Below are 23,174 nucleotides of genomic sequence, written 5' to 3'. Positions count from 1 at the left end.
CTCAGTCCGATAAATATATCCCGATGGAGTAACTGTTCCCAGCGGGACGAGTCACCTACAGACATGTCAGTGATGGTGCAGGAGTAGTTAGCAGAACGGAACGAGATCTCTCTTCTCGGTAGGTCTTCCTCTGGAGAAGAGCGAAACTCCACTAATAAAGTATGGCCAGAGGCGAAACGGACTCTGAGACAAAACTGGTCTGACCTCGCACCTCTGATGATATCTGGAACGACACAATAGCATTCTGCGTGAAGGTGGCCAAAAGTTAGAGATTTATTACCCAGTTCAAAGAATACCTCCCTCGCAGACCGCAGGCAGTCATTAAAGATGAAGGCCTGGTACTGGACGTTAAGTGGTAAAGAAGCCACACGTTGTCACTCTATGAGGGGCGACAGTATCTTAATAAGAACCGTTAACTGTTCGTATTATTTATTTTGTCGTTTCTACTTGTTAAATAAGTCAAAGGAATAACGAAAAAGAAATTCAGTAACAAAGGCACTGTGCCCACTGATCATCACAGACTTCGTCCACATTTATGGTATATGCAGGATTTCACCAGAAAAGATAGTGACAGAAGTTAGGACTCCAGATGGCGAAGTGTTTAGCAAGAGAATAGCTTTTTTGGCGCTGTTCTGCCGAAGTATAATACACGTACTCACATGTCAGCGTAGTTGCCATGAGGCGGCTGGCGCAGTAGAGAGGCTACAGGGCGATAATCCGACGGTTGTGACGTCGAAACAATGTGCAGTAACTTTCCTTTATTTCAGTTTTTTCGTTACTCATACTGCAAATAAACCGAAATAAAGTTCATCATATTCTATTCATAAATATTTCCGAGAAAGTACTGTAATTACAATGCCCACGAGGAATATGCAAATAGCTTTCGAAGAAGGGTGGTAATTAAAGCGTACAGGACTGCGTAGTCCGTTAGTTCGGTCTGGCCTTCGAGCAGATAATGCCGCCCACGATGTCTATTTCTATCTTCAGGCGAAGAATTTCGCCGAAAAGCTTTAAAACTGGTCTTATCAAGAGAGAAGGAAAAAGAAATCACATGCATCAAAAGACAATCCATTGTATGTCACCAGCTACCATCGTCAAAATCTAGCGAAATGATGCGTTACGCGTGCCTTACTGACAAACTGTGCGATGAAAGAGAACCTTTATCGTATGTAAGCCTTATCTGTTTTTTTACAGGAACCTTAGAACAACTATATAATGGGAAATTGCGCTGATGACGTGTACGAGATGCTGAGAAAGTTATTGCTTACCCTGTTATACGACTGAAAACACCCCAGCATGTGTATACCACGAACAGTAAAATAAAAGAAGTACCTGCTTTTACATACAGATTCGTAATTCCAAGTTTTCCTTCGTTTCTACTTATCGTGTCTTATACGAAAATGTTATTAAATACAACGTACTGAGGAACATTTCGGTTTATTAGCAGTATGAGTAACGCAAAAATTGAAAATAAACCGAGTGTCCGTATAAGGACTCGATCGCACGACCCTCGGAATACCATTCTGTATTTCTTCCGCTGCGCCAAGCAGTGGTTGGAAACTACGTTAAAATAAATGCCTCAAGTCTCGCTTTAGCCCTATCAGAACTGCTATTTTTTTATCCTAAACGATGCCCATTTGGAGCTCTCAGTTCTGTCATTTCATTTTCGGCCAAGCCCTTGGATATAACCTACATGTAGTCGAAGCCGTTGATATCTAGTAGCACGGTCCCCTTGTAAACCAGATACGAAACAATCTTTGTCGCCAGACACGACATCGCCGGCTATGGCACTGAGCTACGAATGCATTTTGCTAAAACTGCCATTTAGATACTTCTTTCCTGTCTCCACTCAACATCACGATATACAGCATCCTCACTACGTATGCAGTGCTACGGAGGATGCAGTGCCGTTTTCTTGAGTGCTTTCAGAGCGTGCGTGATAAGTGTCAGAAATGTGTCAACCATTCTGCTGCTACACTCACATTTACAAGGTTGTTTACTTTACGAGCAGATTTACATACCCCGCAATGTGACTGGCTCCTGTGTAACCAGCCGGCCGCTGTGGCCGAGCGGTTCTAGGCGCTTCAGTCTGGAACCGCGCTACCGCTACTGTCGCAGGTTCGAATCCTGCCTCGGTCATGGATGTGTGTGATGTCCTTAGGTTAGTTACGTTTAAGTAGTTCTAAGCTCTATGGGAATGATTACCTCAGATGTTAAGTCCCATAGTACTCACAGCCATTTGAACCATTTTCCTGTGTAACTTGGCGGTTATTTGTGATTTCAGTTACGGCTAGTTTTAGTGCTGTCAAGTGTACTGCTACACATCGGCTCTATGGACTGCGCTTAATACTCGTCCTACTTTGAACTCTTCAAGCAGATGTCCTTGCTTTTAATTCCCATTCACTGGCACGTATTTCTAGTTTGTGTGGAGCTGGACGCGCAAATAATTTCTGACGGTGCTGTCGAAATTTTATATCATTTACTTGCATAGCTATAAGTTATGTGTAATATCAGTTCAGCGCTAGTCCTGTGACGCCTCCGTGGAACTCCAGTTGCCTTTTTCTACAGAGCACCTAATTTCCACCTGTCCTCGTAAGGAATGTTACGTAATGTATCTATTAACTTTGTCTCGTCCGGATTTAACACTCATTCTCCTCCATTTCTTTTTTTACGTCCGCCAACTGTCATAAAAAATGTACTGTAAACACGAGAGTGCCACTTTGCAACAATCACAATTTGTTTAACAAATTCAACGAAACTGCAAATCATCATGTGGGTTACCTGTGGCACAGTTAAGATGTTCTCCCGATACTGAAAATTTCGCGTGTATTCCTTCTCGCTGCACTGCCTGTTGCTCTCCTCTTGTACCGTTTAGAGGGGTAGCGAAAACGCGAACGTAAAACTAACGACGTGAATCTAAATGGAAAATTCGGAAATTATTACTAAGGCGCCGAATCCTTCCGGCTAACAAATGATCGGCTTGTATAATAGAGGGCACACACCGGCAGCTGGCAGACAATAGAGGGGATCAAATTTTAACCTGTAAGACGGCGACACGTCTACCACCCGATGAGAAGCGCCTTCGAGCGAGTGTCGCGGGCGTGATTAATGGTACGGAATCAGTAGCCGTAAAAAGCGGCGCGCCGTCATCGGACGTGACAACGTGCTGCTGCAGCGGCGGTGGGCGCCGGAAGCGACGAAGGCGGCGGCGGCGGCGGCGCCATCCATCACAATTTCCGGGCGACCGCGTCGCGACGCCGCCTGTCACCGGCACCGCCCGACGCCCGCCGCCCCACGGCCCTCGCTTCCGGAGAAACAGCGCCCAGCCGAGCAGTGCCGAACACCGTCCGCGGATCGCTCAAGATTCCATCCGGCGTGTCGCAGCCGGCCTGCTCCTGTGGCACTGGAAGCGCAACAGGGCCACATCGATTCGTCTTCTTTTGCAACAGCCGGCAGCATTGCTACCAGTATCTAGCAGTGCCCTATAAAACATTATGGAATTCTCTTGTATCAGATGATTTTCCCCGTCACTAGAAGTTACAGACAACTGTAGGACCAAATGCAAGTCATGAACATATGGCTACGCCAACGGCCATCTCGCACTGTTTAGAGTTCTATCCTATTAGGTTACACTCCTGTCCTACATATGTCATAAGTACACTACTGGCAATTAAAACTGCTACACCAAGAAGAAATGCAGATGATAAACGGATATTCATTGGACAAATATAGTATACTAGAACTGACATGTGATTACATTTTCACACAATTTGGATGCATAGATCAAGAACAACCACCTCTGGCCGTAATAACGGCATTGATACGCCTGGGCGTTGAGTCAAACAGCGCTTGAATGGCGTGTACAGGTACAGCTGCTAATGCAGCTTCAACACGATATCACAGTTCATCAAGAGTAGTGACTGGCGTCTTGTGACGAGCCAGTTGCTCGGCCACCGTTGACCAGACGTTTTCTGTTGGTGAGAGATCTGGAGAATGTGCTGGCCAGGGCAGAGCTCGAATGAAGGGTAGAGCCACGAGTCGTAATACATCTGAAATGTAGCGTCCACTGTTCAAAGTGCCGTCAATGCGAACAAGAGGTGACCGAGACGTGTAACCAGTGGCACCCCATACAATCACGCCGGGTGATACGCCAGTATGGCGATGAAGAATACACGCTTCCCATATGTTTTCCCCGCGATCTCGCCAAATACGGATGCCACCACTGTGATGCTGTAAACAGAACCTGGATTCATCCGAAAAAACGACGTTTTTCCATTCGTGCACCCAGGTTCGTCGTTGAGTACACCATCGTAGGCGCTCCTGTGTGTGATGCAGCGTCAAGTGTAACCACAGTCATGGTCTCCGAGCTGATAGTCCATGCTGCCGCAAACGTCGTCGAACTGTTCGTGTAGATGGTTGTTGTCCTGCAAACGTCCCCATCTGTTGACTCAGGGATCGAGACGTGGCTGCACGATCCATTACAGCCATGCGGATAAGATGCCTGTCACCTCGACTTCTAGTGATACGGGGCCGTTGGGATCTAGCACGGTGTTCCGTATTACCCACCTGAACCCACCGATTCCATATTCTGCTAACAGTCATTGGATGTCGACCAACGCGAGAAGCAATGAAGCAATACGATAAACCGCAATCGCGATACGCTACAATCCGACCTTTATCAGATTCGGAAACGTGATGGTACTCATTTCTCCACCTTGCACGAGGCATTACAACATCGTTTCACCAGGCGGCGCCGGTCAACTGCTGTTTATGTATGAGAGATCGGTTGGAAACTTTTCTCATGTCAGCGAGTTGTAGGTGTAGCCACCGGCGGCAAACTTGTGTGAATGCTCTGAAAAGCTAACCATTTGCATATCACAGCATCTTCTTCCTGTCGGTTAAATTTCGAATCTGTAGCACGTCATCTCCATGGTGTAGCTATTTTAATGGCCAGTAGTGTAATTTTTTTGAAGTTTTCTGTTCATTTGTTGCTTCTAGACGCATAAAGGACCACATCTCCTAAAATTTTTGAAGTACTTTTGATCAGAACACTTATATATTTAAACATTTTATAATCTTAGCGATCACCTTTCAGTTAATTTCTGTCCAGTATCTTCATATAGAGTGAACCTCTTCTAATGATTTTCTTCATTTCAAATTTTTTTCAAAGCAATGTCTTAATTTAATTTAGCTGTAGGTTCTTCGTGAAACACCGTGTATTGCACAAAACAGACGAAACATTTTTTTTCTACGAATAACAAAACTTTATTTCTGCAAGCCCTCGGTTTCGAACTGTAAGGCCATTATCCATTACACATCTGACTGTAACCAGGCGAAGCTGAACATATCAGTCGCTTCACGACTTAAACTGTAAATCTTACTATTTGACGTCCTCAGCTTTAGAGATAATCGATCTGCTGTATTAAAGCTGCAGATTCGGAAAAACCTTGATAGTCGTGACAGAAAATTTAACTTTATTGATTACTAGTTTCGGCTTATCTACAGGCCATCTTCAGATCATAACAAAATATATTGATTAGGGCACAGCTGCCGAACGGCGGGACACGTCGTCATAATTTGTGTGACCAGGATACTCTGTTGCACGCTCCTATGGAACAATGATGTAAATTAATCCAGAATAAGAGGTAGTCGTATGTAACACACACTGACAGACCCAGACCGTTTTCATATTGTGACAATGAGATCGTGCTTGCCACAATACCGGCACTCCCTGGTCTGCCTAGGCTTACGTCATGAGCGACACGAGCTATTTATGTTTATACATAGAGGTTACAAGACACTAAATTCTGGTGTGGGACAGGTATCTTATTCTATAGAGTCACTGCTTATCACGTTACTTTAGAATAACGTAATGTAGCAAGCACGAGCTCAGTGTCCATATGTGATAACTGACACAGGCACAGTGCGTTACATATGTCAGGCCACGCAAAGTGACCGCGCGATTAGAGGCGCCGTGCATCTACATCTGCGTGATCAATTTTTACATCTACGTGATTACTCTGCTATTCACAATAAAGTACCTGGCAGGGGGTTTCAATGAACCAACTTTAAGCTGTCTGTCTACCGTTCCACTCGCGAACGGCACATGGGAAAAACGAGCAGTTAAATTTTTCTGTGAGAGCCCTGATCTCTCTCATTTTATCGTGATAATCATTTCTCCCAGTAGGTGGGTGCCAACAGAGTGTTTCCGCAAGCAGAGGAGAAAACGGTTGATAGAAATGTCGTGAGAAGATCCCGTCGCAACGAAAGACACCTTTGTTTTAATGGTTGCCACTCCAAATCAGGTATCATGTCTGTGGCACTATCTCCCGTATTTCGCGATAGTGCAAAACGAGCTGCCCTTCTTTGAACATTTAGATGTCATCCGTCAGTCCCACCTGATGCGGATCCCACACCGCACAGCAGTACTTCAGAATAGGGCGGACAAGCGTGGTGTAAGCAGTCTCTTCAGTAGACCTGTTGCACCTCCTAAGTGTTCTGCCAATGAATCGCAGTGTTTGATTGGCTCAACGCACAACATTATCTATGCGATCGTTCCAATTTCGGTTATTTGTGAAACTTCCTGGCAGATTAAAACTGTGTGCCGGACCGAGACTCGACTTCGGGACCTTTGCCTTTCGCGGGCAAGTGCTCTACCAACTGAGCTACCCAAGCACGACTCACGCCCCGTCCTCACGTCCGAGGTACTTCCGCCAGTACCTCGTCTCCTACCTTCCAAACTTTACAGGAGCTCTCCTGCGAACCTTGCAGAAGTATCAGTCCTGAAAGAAAGGATATTGTGGAGACGTGGCTTAGCCACAGCCTGGGGGATGTTTCCAGAATGAGATTTTCACTCTGCAGCGGAGCGTGCGCAGATATGAAACTTCCTGGCAGATTAAAACTGTGTGCCGGACCGAGACTCGAACTCAGGACCTTTGCCTTTTGGTGGGGAAGCTTGCGTGCCACAACGATACAGATAGCCGTACCGTAGGTACAACCACAACGGAGGGGTATCTATTGAGAGGCCAGACCAACGTGTGGTTCCTGAAGAGGGCAGCAGCCTTCTCAGTAGTTTCAGGGGCAACAGTCTGGATGATTGACTGATCTGGCCTTGTAACACTAACCAAAATGGCCTTACTGTTCCAGTACTGCGAACGGCTGAAAGCAAGGGGAAACTACAGCCGTAATTTTTCCCGAGGGCATGCAGCTTTACTGTATGATTAAATGATGATGGCGTCCTGTTGGGTATAATATTCCGGAGGTAAAATAGTCCCCCATTCGGATCTCCGGGCGAGGACTACTCAAGAGGATGTTGTTATCAGGAGAAAGAAAACTTGCGTTCTACGGAACGGAGCGTGAAATGTCAAATCCCTTAATCGGACAGGTAGGTTAGAAAATTTAAAAAAGGGAAATGGATAGGTGAAAGTTAGATATAGTGGGAATTAGTGAAGTTCGGTGGCAGGAGGAACTAGACTTTTGGTCAGGTGAATACAGGGTTATAAATACAAAAATCAAGTAGGGGTAATGCAGGAGTAGGTTTAATAATGACTAAAAATGTAGGCGTACTGGTAAGGTACTACAAACAGCATAGTGAACGCATTATTGTGGGCAAGATAGACACAGAGCCCACGCTTACTACCGTAGTACAAATTTATATGCCAACTAGCTATGCAGATTACGAAGAAATTGAAGAAATGTATGATGAGATAAAAGAAATTATTCAGGTAGTCAAGGGAGACGAAAATGTAATAGTCATGAGTGACTGGAATTCGATAGTAAGAAAAGGGAGGGAAGGAAACGTAGTATGTGAATATGGATTGGGGTAAGAAACGAAAGAGGAAGCCGCCTGGTAGAATTTTGCACAGAGCATAACTTAATCATAGCTAACACTTGGTTCAAGAATCATAAAAGAAGGTTGTATACATGGAAGAACCATGGAGATACTAAAAGGTATCAGATAGATTATATAATGGTAAGACAGAGATTTAGGAAACAGGTTTTAAACTGTAAGACATGTCCAGTGGCAGATGTATACTCCGACCACAATCTGTTGGTTATGAACTGTAGATTAAAACTGAAAAAATTGCAAAAAGGTGGGAATTTAAGGAGATGGGACCTGGATAAACTGAAAGAATCAGAGGTTGTACAGAGTTTCAGGGAGAGCATAAGGGAACAATTGACAGGAATGGGGGAAAGAAATACAGTAGAAGAAGGATGGGTAGCTTTGGAGGATGAAATAGTGAGGAGGATCAAATAGGTAAAATGACGAGGGCTAGTAGAAACCCTTGGGTAACAGAAAAATCATTGAATTTAACTGATGAAAGGAGACAATATAAAAATGCAGTAAATGAAGTAGGCAAAAAGGAATACAAATATCTCAAAAATGATATCGACAGGAAGTGCAAAATGGCTAAGCAGGGATGGCTAGAGGACAAATGTAAGGATGTACAGGCTTATCTCACTAGGGGTAAGATAGATACTGCCTACAGGAAAATTAAAGAGACCTTTGGAGAAAGGAGAACCCATTCCATGAATATCAAGACCTTTGATGGAAACCCAGTTCTAAGCAAAGAAGGGAAAGCAGAAAGGTAGAAGGAGTATATAGAGGGTCTATACAAGGGCGATGTACTTGAGGATAATGGAAATGGAAGAGAATGTAGATGAAGATGAAATGGGAGATAAGATATTGCGGGAAGAGTTTGACAGAGCACTGAAAGACCTGCGTCGAAATAAGGCCCCCGGAGTAGACAACATTCCATTAGAACTACTGACAGCCTAGGGAGAGCCAGTCCTGACAAAACTCTACCATCTGGTGAGCAAGATGTATGAGACAGGCGAAATACCCTCAGACTTCAAGAGGAATATAATAATTCCAATCCCAAAGAAAGCAGGTGTTGACAGATGTGAAAATTAGCGAACTATCGGTTTAATAAGTCACAGCTGCAAAATACTAGCGCAAATTCTTTACAGACGAATGGAGAAACTGTTAGAAGCCGACCTCGGGGAAGATCAGTTTGGTTTCTGTAGAAATGTTGGAACACGTGAGGCAATACTGACCCTACGACTTATCTTAGAAGAAAGACTAAGGAAAGACAAACCTACATTCCTTTCATTTGTTGTCTTAGAGAAAGCTTTTGACAATGTTGATTGGAATACTCTCTTTCAAATTCTGAAGGTGGCAGGGGTAAAATACAGAGCGCGAAAGGCTATTTACACTTTGTACAGAAACCAGATGGTAGTTATAAGAGTCGAGGGGTATGAAAACCAAGCAGTGGTTGTGAAGGGAGTGAGACACGGTTGTAGCCTATCCCTGATGTTACTCAATCTGTATATAGAGCAAGCAATAAAGGAAACAAAAGAAAAGTTTGGAATAGGTATTAATATCCATGGAGAAGAAATAAAAACTTTGAGGTTCGCCGATGACATTGTAATTCTGTCAGAGACAGCAAAGGACTAGGAAGAGCACTTGAACAGAATGGACAGTGCCTTGGGAGGAGCGTACAAGATGTACATCAACAAAAGCAAAACGCGGATAATGGAATGTAGTCGAATTAAGTCGGGTGATGCTGAGGGAATAGATTAGGAAATGAGACACATAAAGTAGTAAAGGAGTTTTGCTATTTGGGGAGCGAAATAACTGATGATGGTCAAGTAGAGAGGATATAAAATGTAGACTGGCAATAGCAAGGAAAGCGTTTCTGAAGAAGAAAAATTTGTTGACATCGAGTATTGATTTAAGTGTCAGGAAGTAGTTTCTGAAGGTATTTGTATGGAGTGTAGCCATGTATGGAAGTGAAACGTGGACGATAAATAGCTTAGTCAAGAAGAGAATAGAAGCTTTCAAAATGTGGTGCTAAAGAAGAATGCTGAAGATTAGATGAGTAGATCACATAACTAATGGTGAGGTACTGAATAGAATTGGGGAGAAGAGGAGCTTGTGGCACAACTTGACTGGAAAAGGGATCGGTTGGTAGGATATGTTCTAAGACATCGAGAGATCACCAATTTAGTATTGGAGGGCAGCGTGGAGGTTAAAAATGGTAGAGGGAGACCAAGAGATGAATACACTAAGCTGATTCAGAAGGATGTAGACTGCAGTAGGTACTGGGAGTTGAAGAAGCTTGCACAGGATAGCGTAGCAAGGAGAGCTGCATCAAACCAGTCTCAGGACTGAAGACCACAACAACATATCTCTCACTTACTGTCGATACTGTCTCTCTGAAATCATTCCACATCTTTACCACGTCTACATAATCAGTTCAGAAGAAATGAAGACTGTCTCTTAGAAAGGCGTTAAGGGCATATTTATCAGTTTCTTAAGTAGATACACTTTTTATGTTTCTCTTTGATGGTTGTAGGTGTTACGGTATACAGCCTAACAGTAACTTGCCGTGTTGTCGCTTATCCCTGTATTCGACACTATACTCACTATTTGTCCGGGATTATTTGTTGATAAGATGTCAAGTATCTTTTCTCAAACATCTACGCTTCGAGTGGGCTCTTAGACTAATTGTTCAAACTAATTTTCGGAGAAAGCATTCAGTACAATTTCGGAAGACGTTTTATGCCTGCCGCCGGCTTTAAACGTATAATTTTTCTAGCATATCGAGAATAGATTGGAGTCCCCACCAACTACACTCCTGGAAATTGAAATAAGAACACCGTGAATTCATTGTCCCAGGAAGGGGAAACTTTATTGACACATTCCTGGGGTCAGATACATCACATGATCACACTGACAGAACCACAGGCACATAGACACAGGCAACAGAGCATGCACAATGTCGGCACTAGTACAGTGTATATCCAACTTTCGCAGCAATGCAGGCTGCTATTCTCCCATGGAGACGATCGTAGAGATGCTGGATGTAGTCCTGTGGAACTGCTTGCCATGCCATTTCCACCTGGCGCCTCAGTTGGACCAGCGTTCGTGCTGGACGTGCAGACCGCGTGAGACGACGCTTCATCCAGTCCCAAACATGCTCAATGGGGGACAGATCCGGAGATCTTGCTGGCCAGGGTAGTTGACTTACACCTTCTAGAGCACGTTGGGTGGCACGGGATACATGCGAACGTGCATTGTCCTGTTGGAACAGCAAGTTCCCTTGCCGGTCTAGGAATGGTAGAACGATGGGTTCGATGACGGTTTGGATGTACCGTGCACTATTCAGTGTCCCCTCGACGATCACCAGTGGTGTACGGCCAGTGTAGGAGATCGCTCCCCACACCATGATGCCTGGTGTTGGCCCTGTGTGCCTCGGTCGTATGCAGTCCTGATTGTGGCGCTCACCTGCACGGCGCCAAACACGCATACGACCATCATTGGCACCAAGGCAGAAGCGACTCTCATCGCTGAAGACGACACGTCTCCATTCGTCCCTCCATTCACGCCTGTCGCGACACCACTGGAGGCGGGCTGCACGATGTTGGGGCGTGAGCGGAAGACGGCCTAACGGTGTGCGGGACCGTAGCCCAGCTTCATGGAGACGGTTGCGAATGGTCCTCGCCGATACCCCAGGAGCAACAGTGTCCCTAATTTGCTGGGAAGTGGCGGTGCGGTCCCCTACGGCACTGCGTAGAATCCTACGGTCTTGGCGTGCATCCGTGCGTCGCTGCGGTCCGGTCCCAGGTCGACGGGCACGTGCACCTTCCGCCGACCACTGGCGACAACATCAATGTACTGTGGAGACCTCACGCCCCACGTGTTGAGCAATTCGGCGGTACGTCCACCCAGCCTCCCGCATGCCCACTATACGCCCTCGCTCAAAGTCCGTCAACTGCACATACGGTTCACGTCCACGCTGTCGCGGCATGCTACCAGTGTTAAAGACTGCGATGGAGCTCCGTATGCCACGGCAAACTGGCTGACACTGACGGCGGCGGTGCACAGATGCTGCGCAGCTAGCGCCATTCGACGGCCAACACCGCGGTTCCTGGTGTGTCCGCTGTGCCGTGCGTGTGATCATTGCTTGTACAGTCCTCTCGCAGTGTCCGGAGCAAGTATGGTGGGTCTGACACACCGGTGTCAATGTGTTCTTTTTTCAATTTCCAGGAGTGTAAAATTGCATGAGTTTGGGACCTATTTGAAATGAGACTCAAGTTTTCTTTGAACTGTTCAACAACGATATATTCTGAGTCGGTAAAAGATTCAATGAATAGTATAGTCCGGTTGTCAAGTATAACCGCTACCCATACTATTTCGCGGGAACTATCTACTTCAATTTCACTGCATGGTAATCTACTTCTTACAGCAGTAAATATTCCACCACCAAGTGTATTTAATCTATCCTCTCTGAACAGTGTTAGACAGTTTGAAAAAATTTCAACTTAACTTATATCCTGTAGCTATTTGAGTTTCAGTATTTTCTGTTAGGGCCTGGAGCTCTGGTTCTTTCCCAACACAGCTACGACAATTTTAACTACAATACTGATCGTTTCTACAACTACCTTACTGTGTTTTACCTGCACCCTTTTAGACAGATGCCTTTTCTGTGGTTTCCTGAGACCCTCTAACCTAAAAAACCGCCCAGTCCCTTCCATACAGCCCTCGCTACTCGTGTAAGCACTTCCTATGTATAGTGGACTCTTGACCTATTAAGCGCAACCCAGAAACCCACCATCCGATGGAGCAAGTCAAGGAATCTGCAGCCTACACGCTCACAGAACCGTTTGAGCCTCAGATTCAGACTCTCCGCTAGGTTCGGCACCAAAGGACCACAGTCGGTTCTATCGACGATGCTGCAGATGGGGAGCAGCGCCTTAACATCGCAAGCAAGACTGGCAGTTTCCGATAGCCGCCCGAATCCAGAGGGAATCTCCTCCAATTCAAAGCGACACACGTCATTGGTACTGACATGAGCCTTTACCTGCAGTTGGCTGCACTCTGCACTCTTCATGGCATCCAGAAGCACCCTTTCCCCATTAGGAATGCCTCCCCCCGGTATGCGCAAGGACTGCACACTGACGTCCTTCACCTCCTTGGCAGCCATGTTCCTAAGTGGTCCCATTACGTGCCTGACGTTGGCGCTTCCAACTACCGGCAAACCCACCTTCTGTGAATCCCCAGACCTTGTGGGCCGACTGCATCTGGCTCAGAGACTTCGTCAGCCACAAATAACGCCCAAAACGAACTGGGAAGGGCCCACACTGTCTGAAGGACTTTGGAATGATCTCCCACTCGACCATGACTGAGGGGTCAACCTCAGTGAAGCCAGTACTCATGGCGGCCACAGCAATGGACCGACCAGTGGCCACGTCGGATAGACCCAACGAGCCTCGCATCTTAGCGTCCGACTCCCCACAGTAATGCCCCTTGACAGTAGCTTCAAGCTGGACGATGGAAGCTGGACGATGGAGCTGTGAGCGAAGGGTCACAAACTCAGCTCGAATCTGTACACATCAATCACGGTTCCTGTCCATTACTGAAGTCGCTCCAGTTGGAAGCTTGTAAAAATATATAACAAACGAACGGTTTACTCGCCTTATTAGCAGCAGCTCGAGTTGTTCTCTCACTGAAGGTCTAACCAACACTCAGGAATCACGCGGCTCCCCTGCTGGAGGTTCGAAACCTCCCTCCAGCATGAGTGTGGTGTATTGTCCTTAGCGTAAGTTAGTTTAAGTTAGCGTACGTAGTGTGTAAGTATAGCGACCGATGATCTCAGCAGTTTAGTTCCTTAGGAATTCACACACATTTGAACATACGTCAGCGTCTTGTTCTAGGGTAACTTACGTCACTGTTATATTGTTTTGTGTAATAAAAGATACTGTTTACACAAATTATGGCGATGTGTCGCAGTTTGGCAGTTCTCCAGTAATCAGTGTATTTTCTTAGGATGTGATGGTAAACCGAAACTAGTAATCAATAAAATTAAAAATGCGAATTTGACTGTTGAGAGGTTTTATGAAATCACTGGGTTAAACGATAAAACTTATCTACGGTGACAATTTTCACTATGCAACAGGTACATATGTATTGTACAAATTCGTAACATTCATTAGGATATCATTTACTCTGACTGTTTCTAAACATACACTGTCATTAAGCTATGACCACATGAATCTTGACTTCAGATTGGTGGCCACAAAGTATCAAAATTACTATCACCTTCAATCCTGTGTGAAGGTTATCCTTTTGGGTAACCAAAAAGAGATAAGTAACTAAATCGACAGTACTCATTAATTAGTAACAGTGGGTAAACACACATCTGCTCTTTCTTTACTTTCTGTTGGAGTACTATATACATAATTTGCCTTTTTTTCATAGGACTTCTCTTGCGTATTTGTGCTTCTGGTCTTAGATAATGTCCAGGATAAGATGATTATAGATTCGTTAATGTTCACTGTGGATATAAGAGTACGTTATAGCACCCCCGTTCCTTTCCGGGTAGTAGACTACTTTCAGAATTACCGTGTTGTTAATGGTTTGATATTAATTTGAGATAAGACATTCAATTCGAAGTGAAAACATTACCAGTCAGATTCTACCATAGCTCGATGGTTATTGTGCGAGTTACTTTGCGAAATAACAATCGGCACAAATGAAAAAATATTACTGAGTAATATGGACACTAGCTAGTGAAATTTTGGCCTGAAATAATAAATTGATTTTGTCTGTGTTTGGAAATTACTGTAAACGAACGATCGCCAATGATCGAAATCAATTAAAACTCTTGACTTCGGAATTAAATCACGTTGTTATTGTAGCATGTAGGCAGGTGTGGACAGTTGCAAACGCACTAACTCTTGCTCGTTATCAAACACAATGATCACCCAGAAAAATTTCAGTCATGGACAAAAGCTGACTTGCTGCTACTTCATGAAATTATTACTAGTTCTTTAAACTACCAGTTAAGTAAAAACTGAACTGAGTTTCTCACTCTAATGCTAATTGTTGTTAAACTCATTGCAAAGGGTAAACTTTTAGTAGAGAATAATTTTAGTATTTAAATTGAGTGTTCTACAATAATAACTGGTTTTTAAAATAATTACGGAGTTCACTGCTTTGATTTATTGTTACATAAAGTACTTCTCATTCAAAATTCTCTGGAAATGAAGTATTTTTAAATATATTACTCTGTCAAATTATCTGTTGATAATTAGCAAGTCCAAAAAATCAACTTTTTGTTACATAAATTCCTTCTCACAAAATATTATCTGAACATGAAATATGGTTAAGTACACTGCTTTGTCTAATTATTTATCAATAATCAGGACTTAATAAGCAGGTTTAAAGAACTAACTTTTTTGTTAACTTTCATTTAAAATATTAATCAGTTTGATAAGCTTCGGTCTTCTTATCATTTACTTCATTATCATTTAGTTCATTAATGACACATTCGGTTGATTATATATACGGAGAGGGTTCTGTCAGGTAGTTGTTACTCAGCGTTACACATCTTAGCTCACGTTAGTTGCTAAAGTATTTGTTATTGGATGATTCTCAACTAACACTGGCAAGCCTTTTACAATTCTAAATGATAAACTGGCCGGGTCCTACTTCATAGCGGTGCGGTCGGTGCGCCGAGGTCATACCACGACAATGTACGGCCACAAGCTCTTCCACAACAAACTTTGGACCTCGAGCGCTCTTATCAAACACTGGTTAACCTTGATGCTCTGCGCTGTGCCCAATTCCTTCTCCACATTATGCCTAGCCATATCCTACGTGAAATCCTGCAGTCACACAGGTCTTGCGTTCTTTCGCAGCCGCACAGCGACAGCACCACAATAACAATCACCTCTTTGGTTTATGTAACTATTTTCCCTGACTTGGTCAGCACGTCTACTACAATCCTTTACCATGCCCTTGGTTGGTTATTTTGCACACAGGAAATTCATAAAATATATATACATCACAATAATTTACACAACATATTTATACACTTCATTAAAGGTACGTGGCTAATAAAGCACGAAAAAAAATTATATGTAGGCACTGTGTTGTTGGGTTACAAGGTGAGAGCTGAGCTGTTTAGCATATCACTAAGATATTCAAAGTCCGATCACCAATGAGCTACACGGAAGGGGAGCTTCCTATAAGGCCACACAAATTTGAGAAAAGCTGAGAAAAGCACAGTCACGCAACAGATGTACCTTATTGAAATAAGACTATTAGTGGTGGACCAATTAAGCATGAAATTATGTGTACCACACCACACAGTGATACGTAGTATATCTATCAAAAAAACCAAAAAACGAAAACTAGTGATTACTATAATTATAAGGTTTATTACCATGAAGCATAAAGTATTTGAATTACCGTCTGAAATTAGTATGTACACATTTAGCAAGAGGAGAAGTTATAGTAATTATGTAGTATTATAGGCACAAGTGGGTGGACATATCAAAGCATAAAGTGAACCATATTGCTGATAAATGACTGCGAAAATGGTTGGTGGTTAAAGAACGAACATTTAAGGAAAGAACCCATAAAAATAAGTACTAATACCAGTACAATCTCCGAAGTGCATGATGGAAGCAACTAGCTGGCTGCCAACACTGAAATTGCACAATTAAATCCAGATGGAAGTTAAAGGGACTTGTGTCCCCCTAGGCTTGGTGATTGCATCGCTGGGTCATTCTTACCACTCTTAAATAGTGTAAGTGCAGGTGAGGATGGCAATAACGGCTGGTTCAGCTTGCCCTTTGTACTCTGCTGTTTTCATCCTTCTGAGAGACACCTTGGTCACAAGCGGATAATCTCTTCAATGTCTTTTCAGCAAGTCTTCCACTGGCAACCTATGCCCCCAGTTAATTGCTGAATGTCTTCGAATCCCTGTTTCCCTGTGCAATTTTTACCCTCCACAGCTCCCTCTAGTAACATGGGAGTTATTCTCCGATGTCTTAACAGATGTCCTACCATACTGTCTCTTCTTCTTGTCAGTGTTTTCCATATATTCCTTTCCTCGCTGATTCTGTGGAGAACCTCTTCACTCCATACCTTATCGGTCCACCTAATTTTCAATATTCTTTTGAAGAAATACATCTAAAATTCTTCTATTTTTCTTTTTTTCTGGTTATCCGCAAGTCCCTGTTTAACTACCATACAGTGCTGTGCACCAAACATATTTTTTTAGAAATATCTTCCTCAAATTAATACCTATGTTTAATGCTAGTAGTCTTCTCTAGGCCACGAATGCCTTTTTCCCAGTGCTAGTCTGCTTGTTATGCCCCCCCCCCCCCCTGGTCCGTGAGTCAGTGGTGGTTTTACTGCCTACCTTTCATAACTCCTTAACTCATTTATTCATAATGACAAATAGTGATGTTAAGTTTCTCACTGTTTTCATTTCTGCTATTTCTCATTACTTTGTCTTTCTTCGATTTACTTTCAATTCGTTTATTGTACTCATTAGACTTTCCATTTCATTCAGCAAATCCTGTATTTCTTCTTCACATTCACAGAGGATAGCAATGGAGTCTTCGAATGTTTTCATTGGTACCCTTTCACCTTGAATTTTATTTCCACTCTTGAAACTTCCTTTTATTTTCGACATTGTTTCTTCGACGTATAGACTGAACAGTAGGGTGAAAGACTATTTCCCTGTCTTTTAACACGAGCACTTCGTTTTTTGTTTCCCACTCTTATTGTTCCCTCTTGGTTATTGTACATGTACTTGTATATTACCCACGTTTGGCTATAGCTTACCCTTATTTTTTTTCAGAATCTCCAAGATTTTGCACCATTTCACGTTGTCAGACGCTTTCCCTGGTAGATAAACCCTATGAACTTGATTTTTCATTTGTCTTGCTTCAATTATCAACTGCAATGTCAGAATTGTCGCTCCGGTGTCTTCACTTCCCTAAAGCAGAATCCTCCGAATTAACTCGCTGAAACCAGGCTGTTGCTGCCAGTGGAGGAACCCGCCAGTAGACCTCGCGAGTTCTGGCAATTAATAGTTTTCTAAATTTGTTCAACAAGCTACTATTATAGTAGATTTTGTCGTGGTTGAACAATGATGGGTTGGCATGGTGAGGGAGCCCTGAAGACCTCTCCACTTCAAGACAGGTTACTATCGCCGCAAAAGCGAAGCGCTACATGTAGACACGCAAATGGAAAATGTGTATTCTACAGAATAATTGTTATGAGCCAACGAAAGTCGGCCTTACTAGGATTGGAAATGAACATTCTTTCATGGAGCGACCACAGAGAAATGGCAGGTCGGCATTTACCTGTTCTGATGGCTACTCGTAGCTTATCTTTTCAAAACGATTCCTTCTGGTGTCTTGCAAAATAGTATTTTTGTTAGGTGGACTGCCTCAAGCCACCTTCTGTGCTGAGATGGGGCACAGCGAAGTCTGGATTCGCTACCTGGTCAGGCAGAAAGCTTAAAAGAAGTCCTGCATTTCCTACCTGCTCGGGCAGACTGCTTCTGGCTCTGAACAAGTTTCTGACTCTCTCTGGCCTTCTTAAGTAAATTTCTATGTTGTGTGAGCCAGCAAGAAGGACCTCTTGAAGAATGCAGAAAGTAACAGATTCCCACACTGCAAAAAAGGAAAAGAAGATAATAATTAATTAGCTTTAAACTAAATGGCAGAACTGAATACTGTCTGAATTTATGATGCATTGTTAAAGATCAACTACATTAACCGTTGGGAAGTGCGCATTACGTTACAAAACACATCCTAATACAGTTTGTGGATAAACTTCCATGTAACAACACGAATTGTCAAAATGCCAGCTCGTGCATGATAATATGCATATGCAACTGAAAATAGTGCACAAGTTAAACATGTATGAACACATCTGTTCAGACAACGCAGTTATATAAACATTCACAATCCATTCGCAATACGTTTACCTGTCAAAAGATGAAGAACAGCTACTGTAATTTGAGAAGATAGTTCTAGACTCAGAGTAACCAGTCAGAGATGGAGATAAATATTTGAACCTTTAGAAGTTAACTCTGCCAGAACAAGAGGGAAAGTTACTACCTAAGGACAACAGATACGCTCCAAACACGATTCTGACTTCCCAAGTATTAGACTGTCTAATAGTAGATCTGTAATTAGCCCTCTAGTAAGATGTAGCTACAAAAATACAGTGTACAGAGGAAATGCTGCAGGCACAGCCGCAACACCAACTACAATATAGCAAGAACAATGACTTATTGATCATGAAAAATCGTCAGATAGTAAAAATTGTATTATGATATCCGTGCGACAGCAAATTATTGAACAACTTTAAAACATTGCTGAAAATAATGTTACAACTAACAGCTACCGACAGCAGTAATGGTTTGCCCAGAGTTGACATACGTCCGTTTACAAAGTCAGGTCATATACGGATAAAGGCAATAAAGCCGAAACTGACTTGTATTCCAAAATAAAATATCATTCTCCAATTCTCTACATAAAAATCTTCAAATTAGTAATGAAAGTATTAATGTGATTATGATTGAAGCAGATAAATGAGAGATTATAGTTCTATTAAATAAAACAGAGTCTACGAGGGAAATTAAAAGGTGGTAGTGCATTATAGGTCGGGAGACCCCGTGTGGAATTGTACGGGAACGTGGCTTACGTTTTTATAGTTGACACCACTTCACCAGTTTGTGCGTCTTTGTAATGAGAACTGAAAGAATTTTTTCAGTCATTATGGCACCTGGTGCTACAAGAAGATCCAAAAGCTAAATATAATGATCAAGCTAAACAATTAGAAAATATGCTCAAATGTATTTTCAGAATACGATTGTGAGATTACTCTACATACATCCCCAGTACCTACATTTACTACTCCCCTAGTAAGGAGCTTCTTCTGGTACAATTACTTCATCTCTCCTTCCATAATGGTGCTTCGGAAGGAAGACTATGAAAGTTAATCTATGTTTCAGCTCTACGTTATAGGATTTTTCTCGTAACGGCCTCGAGCCGATTACACAATCTCGTGACGAAACACTATTATCTTCTTCCGATCTTGTCTGCCTCGTCTTTTTATACAGCCAGATAAGGGCTCAGATAGATGATAAATGGTCTAGAGTCAGTAAACCGTAGTTTTGTATGCCACTTCTTTTGTAGATAAATTACATTTTCCTAAGATTCTCCCTATGAGTCAGTCTGGTATCTCTTCTTCTTGGCGATTTGTCACCAATAAAGTAATTACAGAATGATTTAATTCTTCGTCTGTATAGGCGCAGTATGTTACATTTATTTACATTCAGTGTCAACTGCCAGTCCCTTCACCAATCACACCATTCATCAACTATTTACAGATGATCAGCCAGTTCGCTACAGACGTCTGCAGTTTCTAACTCTTATAGACAATCGTGTCATCTGCCAACAGCCTCATTATGCCACAAACGTTATTCACTTGACCACTTTTACCTACTGTAAATAGCGGCGGTCCTGTCACACCTCTTTCGGGCACTCCTGAAATTACTTTTATATCTAAAGAACCTGTTCAGTTAAGACCAACGTGTAGAATGATTCAAATGGCTCTGAGCACTATGGGACTTAACATCTGAGGTCATCAGTCCCCTAGAACTTAGAACTACTTAAACCTAGCTAACCTAAGTACATCACACACATCCATGCCCGAAGCAGGAATCGAACCTGCAACCGTAGCGGTCGCGCGATTCCAGACTGCAGAGCCTAAAACCGCTCGGCCACCGCGGCCGGCCCGACGTGTAGAGTTCTGTACGCAAGGAAGTCGGGATCTAGTCACAAACCTGGTCAGATACTCAGTATGCTTGTACGTTTCTCGCTAAATAACAGTTCACGGTATGAAACGCCTTCTTGAAGTTAAGGAACACGGCCTCAATTTGTGCACCGATGTCTACGGCGATCTGCGTTTCACGCATGAACAGACCGTTACGACTATTTCTATTTTCCGCCTTCATGTTTGCTATTGTAGAGAAGGCATTTGTCCTGTAAAAACGTCATAATATGAGAACACGAAATATATTCTATAACTGTATAACAGATTGAAGCCAACGATGTAGACCTACACTTATGTTCATTTCTCCGAAGACGGAGATGACCTGCGCTTTCTTTACGGTCACAAAGTCCCCTTCGTTGCTCCAGTAACCTTCAATAAACTACTCCCAGAAAGGTACAAAGTTCTTTGCAATAATAGCCGTAGAATCTTACCGGTAACTCCTCTCATCCATACTCCCTTTTATTATTAAGTGTCTTTGGCTTACCACAAATCAATGTGCCAATCCTGCCAATGTCATATGCAATACTGATACCAGTGCACAATACTGCCAGGATAGTCAGTATCACCATGAAGAAAAAGCTGCACTTTATAGGGAAATAAAGTATTAAGAAAGGATTGGTAACAGTAATGAATGGAAAAGATGTCAAAATTGCAGCACATACCAAACAAGTCTCGTTTGATGTATGCAGCCTGTTCTTATGCACTCATGTGTAGCGTTGTATAAAAGTATTTTCACAGTCATTCTTTGTATATAAAATTAACTCTGAATAATAACAAAGCATATTCAATACAACAAAATATTCCTTAAATTAAATTTTTTTCTAATTTTAGGAAAACTACTATAATCAACTGCTGTGTCAATGGGCTCACCATTACATCTCTTGTCAGAAGAAATGTTAATGGACAAGTGAAAACGTATTTTCTTCAGACCGAAGCACTCAAAAGCATAAGTTTTCACTAGAAAACTCCAGTTCTTCGTAAATGTGAATCAGTGACATAGTAACTGCAATGAACGATGTACATAAATCCAACTATATTGATAACATTGTCAATAAAATAACTGAAGAAGTAATCCAGATTCCTATGTACCCTGTGAACAAAACCTGTAGACCGTAAGATATGGAACAATTTTCCTTTTATTAGTTAGATTTCATTGAGGATAAATAACATTCTCAAGACAAACCATTTTTCTGTGCTTCTCGCGTGTTTCTATGTGTCACAGACCTCAGGGAGTTGTTTCTTCAATTGAAACGATAAACACGTGCCATCATCGAAAGTGTGGTTAATAAGGAAGGAAGAAGGATTGGGTTTAACGTCATTGGAGACGGAGCACAAGATCGAACTGTGTCACGTATTTGGAAGAAGATTGACCCTGCCGTTTCAGAGGAACCATCCTGACATTTGCCTGGAGCGATTTAGGGAATAACGAAAAACCTAAATCTGGATGGCCGGAAACGGGTCTGTACCGTCGTCCTCCCGGATGCGAGTCCACTGTGCTAACCACTGCGCCACCTCTCCCGGTGTGTGGTTAACAAGGTCATAACACTGGGCATGCTACCTGTACTAGATCCAGAGAACGTCTCGGAAACTGTAGACAAGGAATTCATTTTCTTCCTTCGCTGAAAATAGCTTAGACCAGAAACCCAACTATGTAACGAACACACAAGTTATACATATAGAGCGAAATGTTGCAAAGTTGATTCTTCTAGAATACTAGAAATGAGACAACAGATATGTGTTAGCATTTTACTATTTAACAAGCAGACTCAATTTAGTTATTCACTCGTTCTTGAAAAATTTGAAGCTTCTACATATGAACGAGGCGGATAACAGTCTAAGACTGTTGGGGCTGTTATTCGTAAATAGATAACTCCACAAATGCCAATTTACATAACCGACATGTTGAATCTTGTGCACATGTCACTAATGTAGTGTAAGTCCCGTAAGAGTTTTTGTTGTGAGGTTGTGCAATGCTGTTGTATTTTTTTAACTAAAATTTTCAATAGAGTTAACTCATACTGTTTAAGTCGATCAGTGATAGATTAAAGGACAATGACGTGTTGTCTAGGGAAGCGTGCTCCCTTTGTAATTAGCTGTGTACTGGAAACCGGCTTACAACCCGATACCTAGGCCCTACTAAAGTAAATGTTTTGTCGAATAAAGCCAAAGAAGTGGTCTATATTATAGAAGCTAACGCAGGCCATTCTGCTGTTTGTGAACAGTGTCTCAGGGTGGTAATTTCACCTTATGTCTTAAATGATTTACTGGATGTATCGCTATCTGAGTTTTTCCATACGGTTTTTAGCCTAAGCTCTAAGCTTCCTCTAGTGTTATGGAACTCAGTTCCTGATATCTCAACATATGTTCTTTTATCTGAACCCTTCTTCTTGGCACTGATTTCCAATTACTTCTTCTTTGCACAGTCTACAGAGAACCTCCCCATTACTTAACAGTCCATCAAATACTCAAAATCCTTCCATTGCATCAGATATCAAACACTTCGATTCTCCTTTTTTTCGGG

The sequence above is a fragment of the Schistocerca americana genome, chromosome 1 (assembly GCF_021461395.2).
Source record: "Schistocerca americana isolate TAMUIC-IGC-003095 chromosome 1, iqSchAmer2.1, whole genome shotgun sequence".
Lineage (NCBI taxonomy): Eukaryota > Metazoa > Arthropoda > Insecta > Orthoptera > Acrididae > Schistocerca > Schistocerca americana.
The sequence above is the reverse complement of the archived record's forward strand: the minus strand, read 5'-3'. Positions refer to the sequence as shown.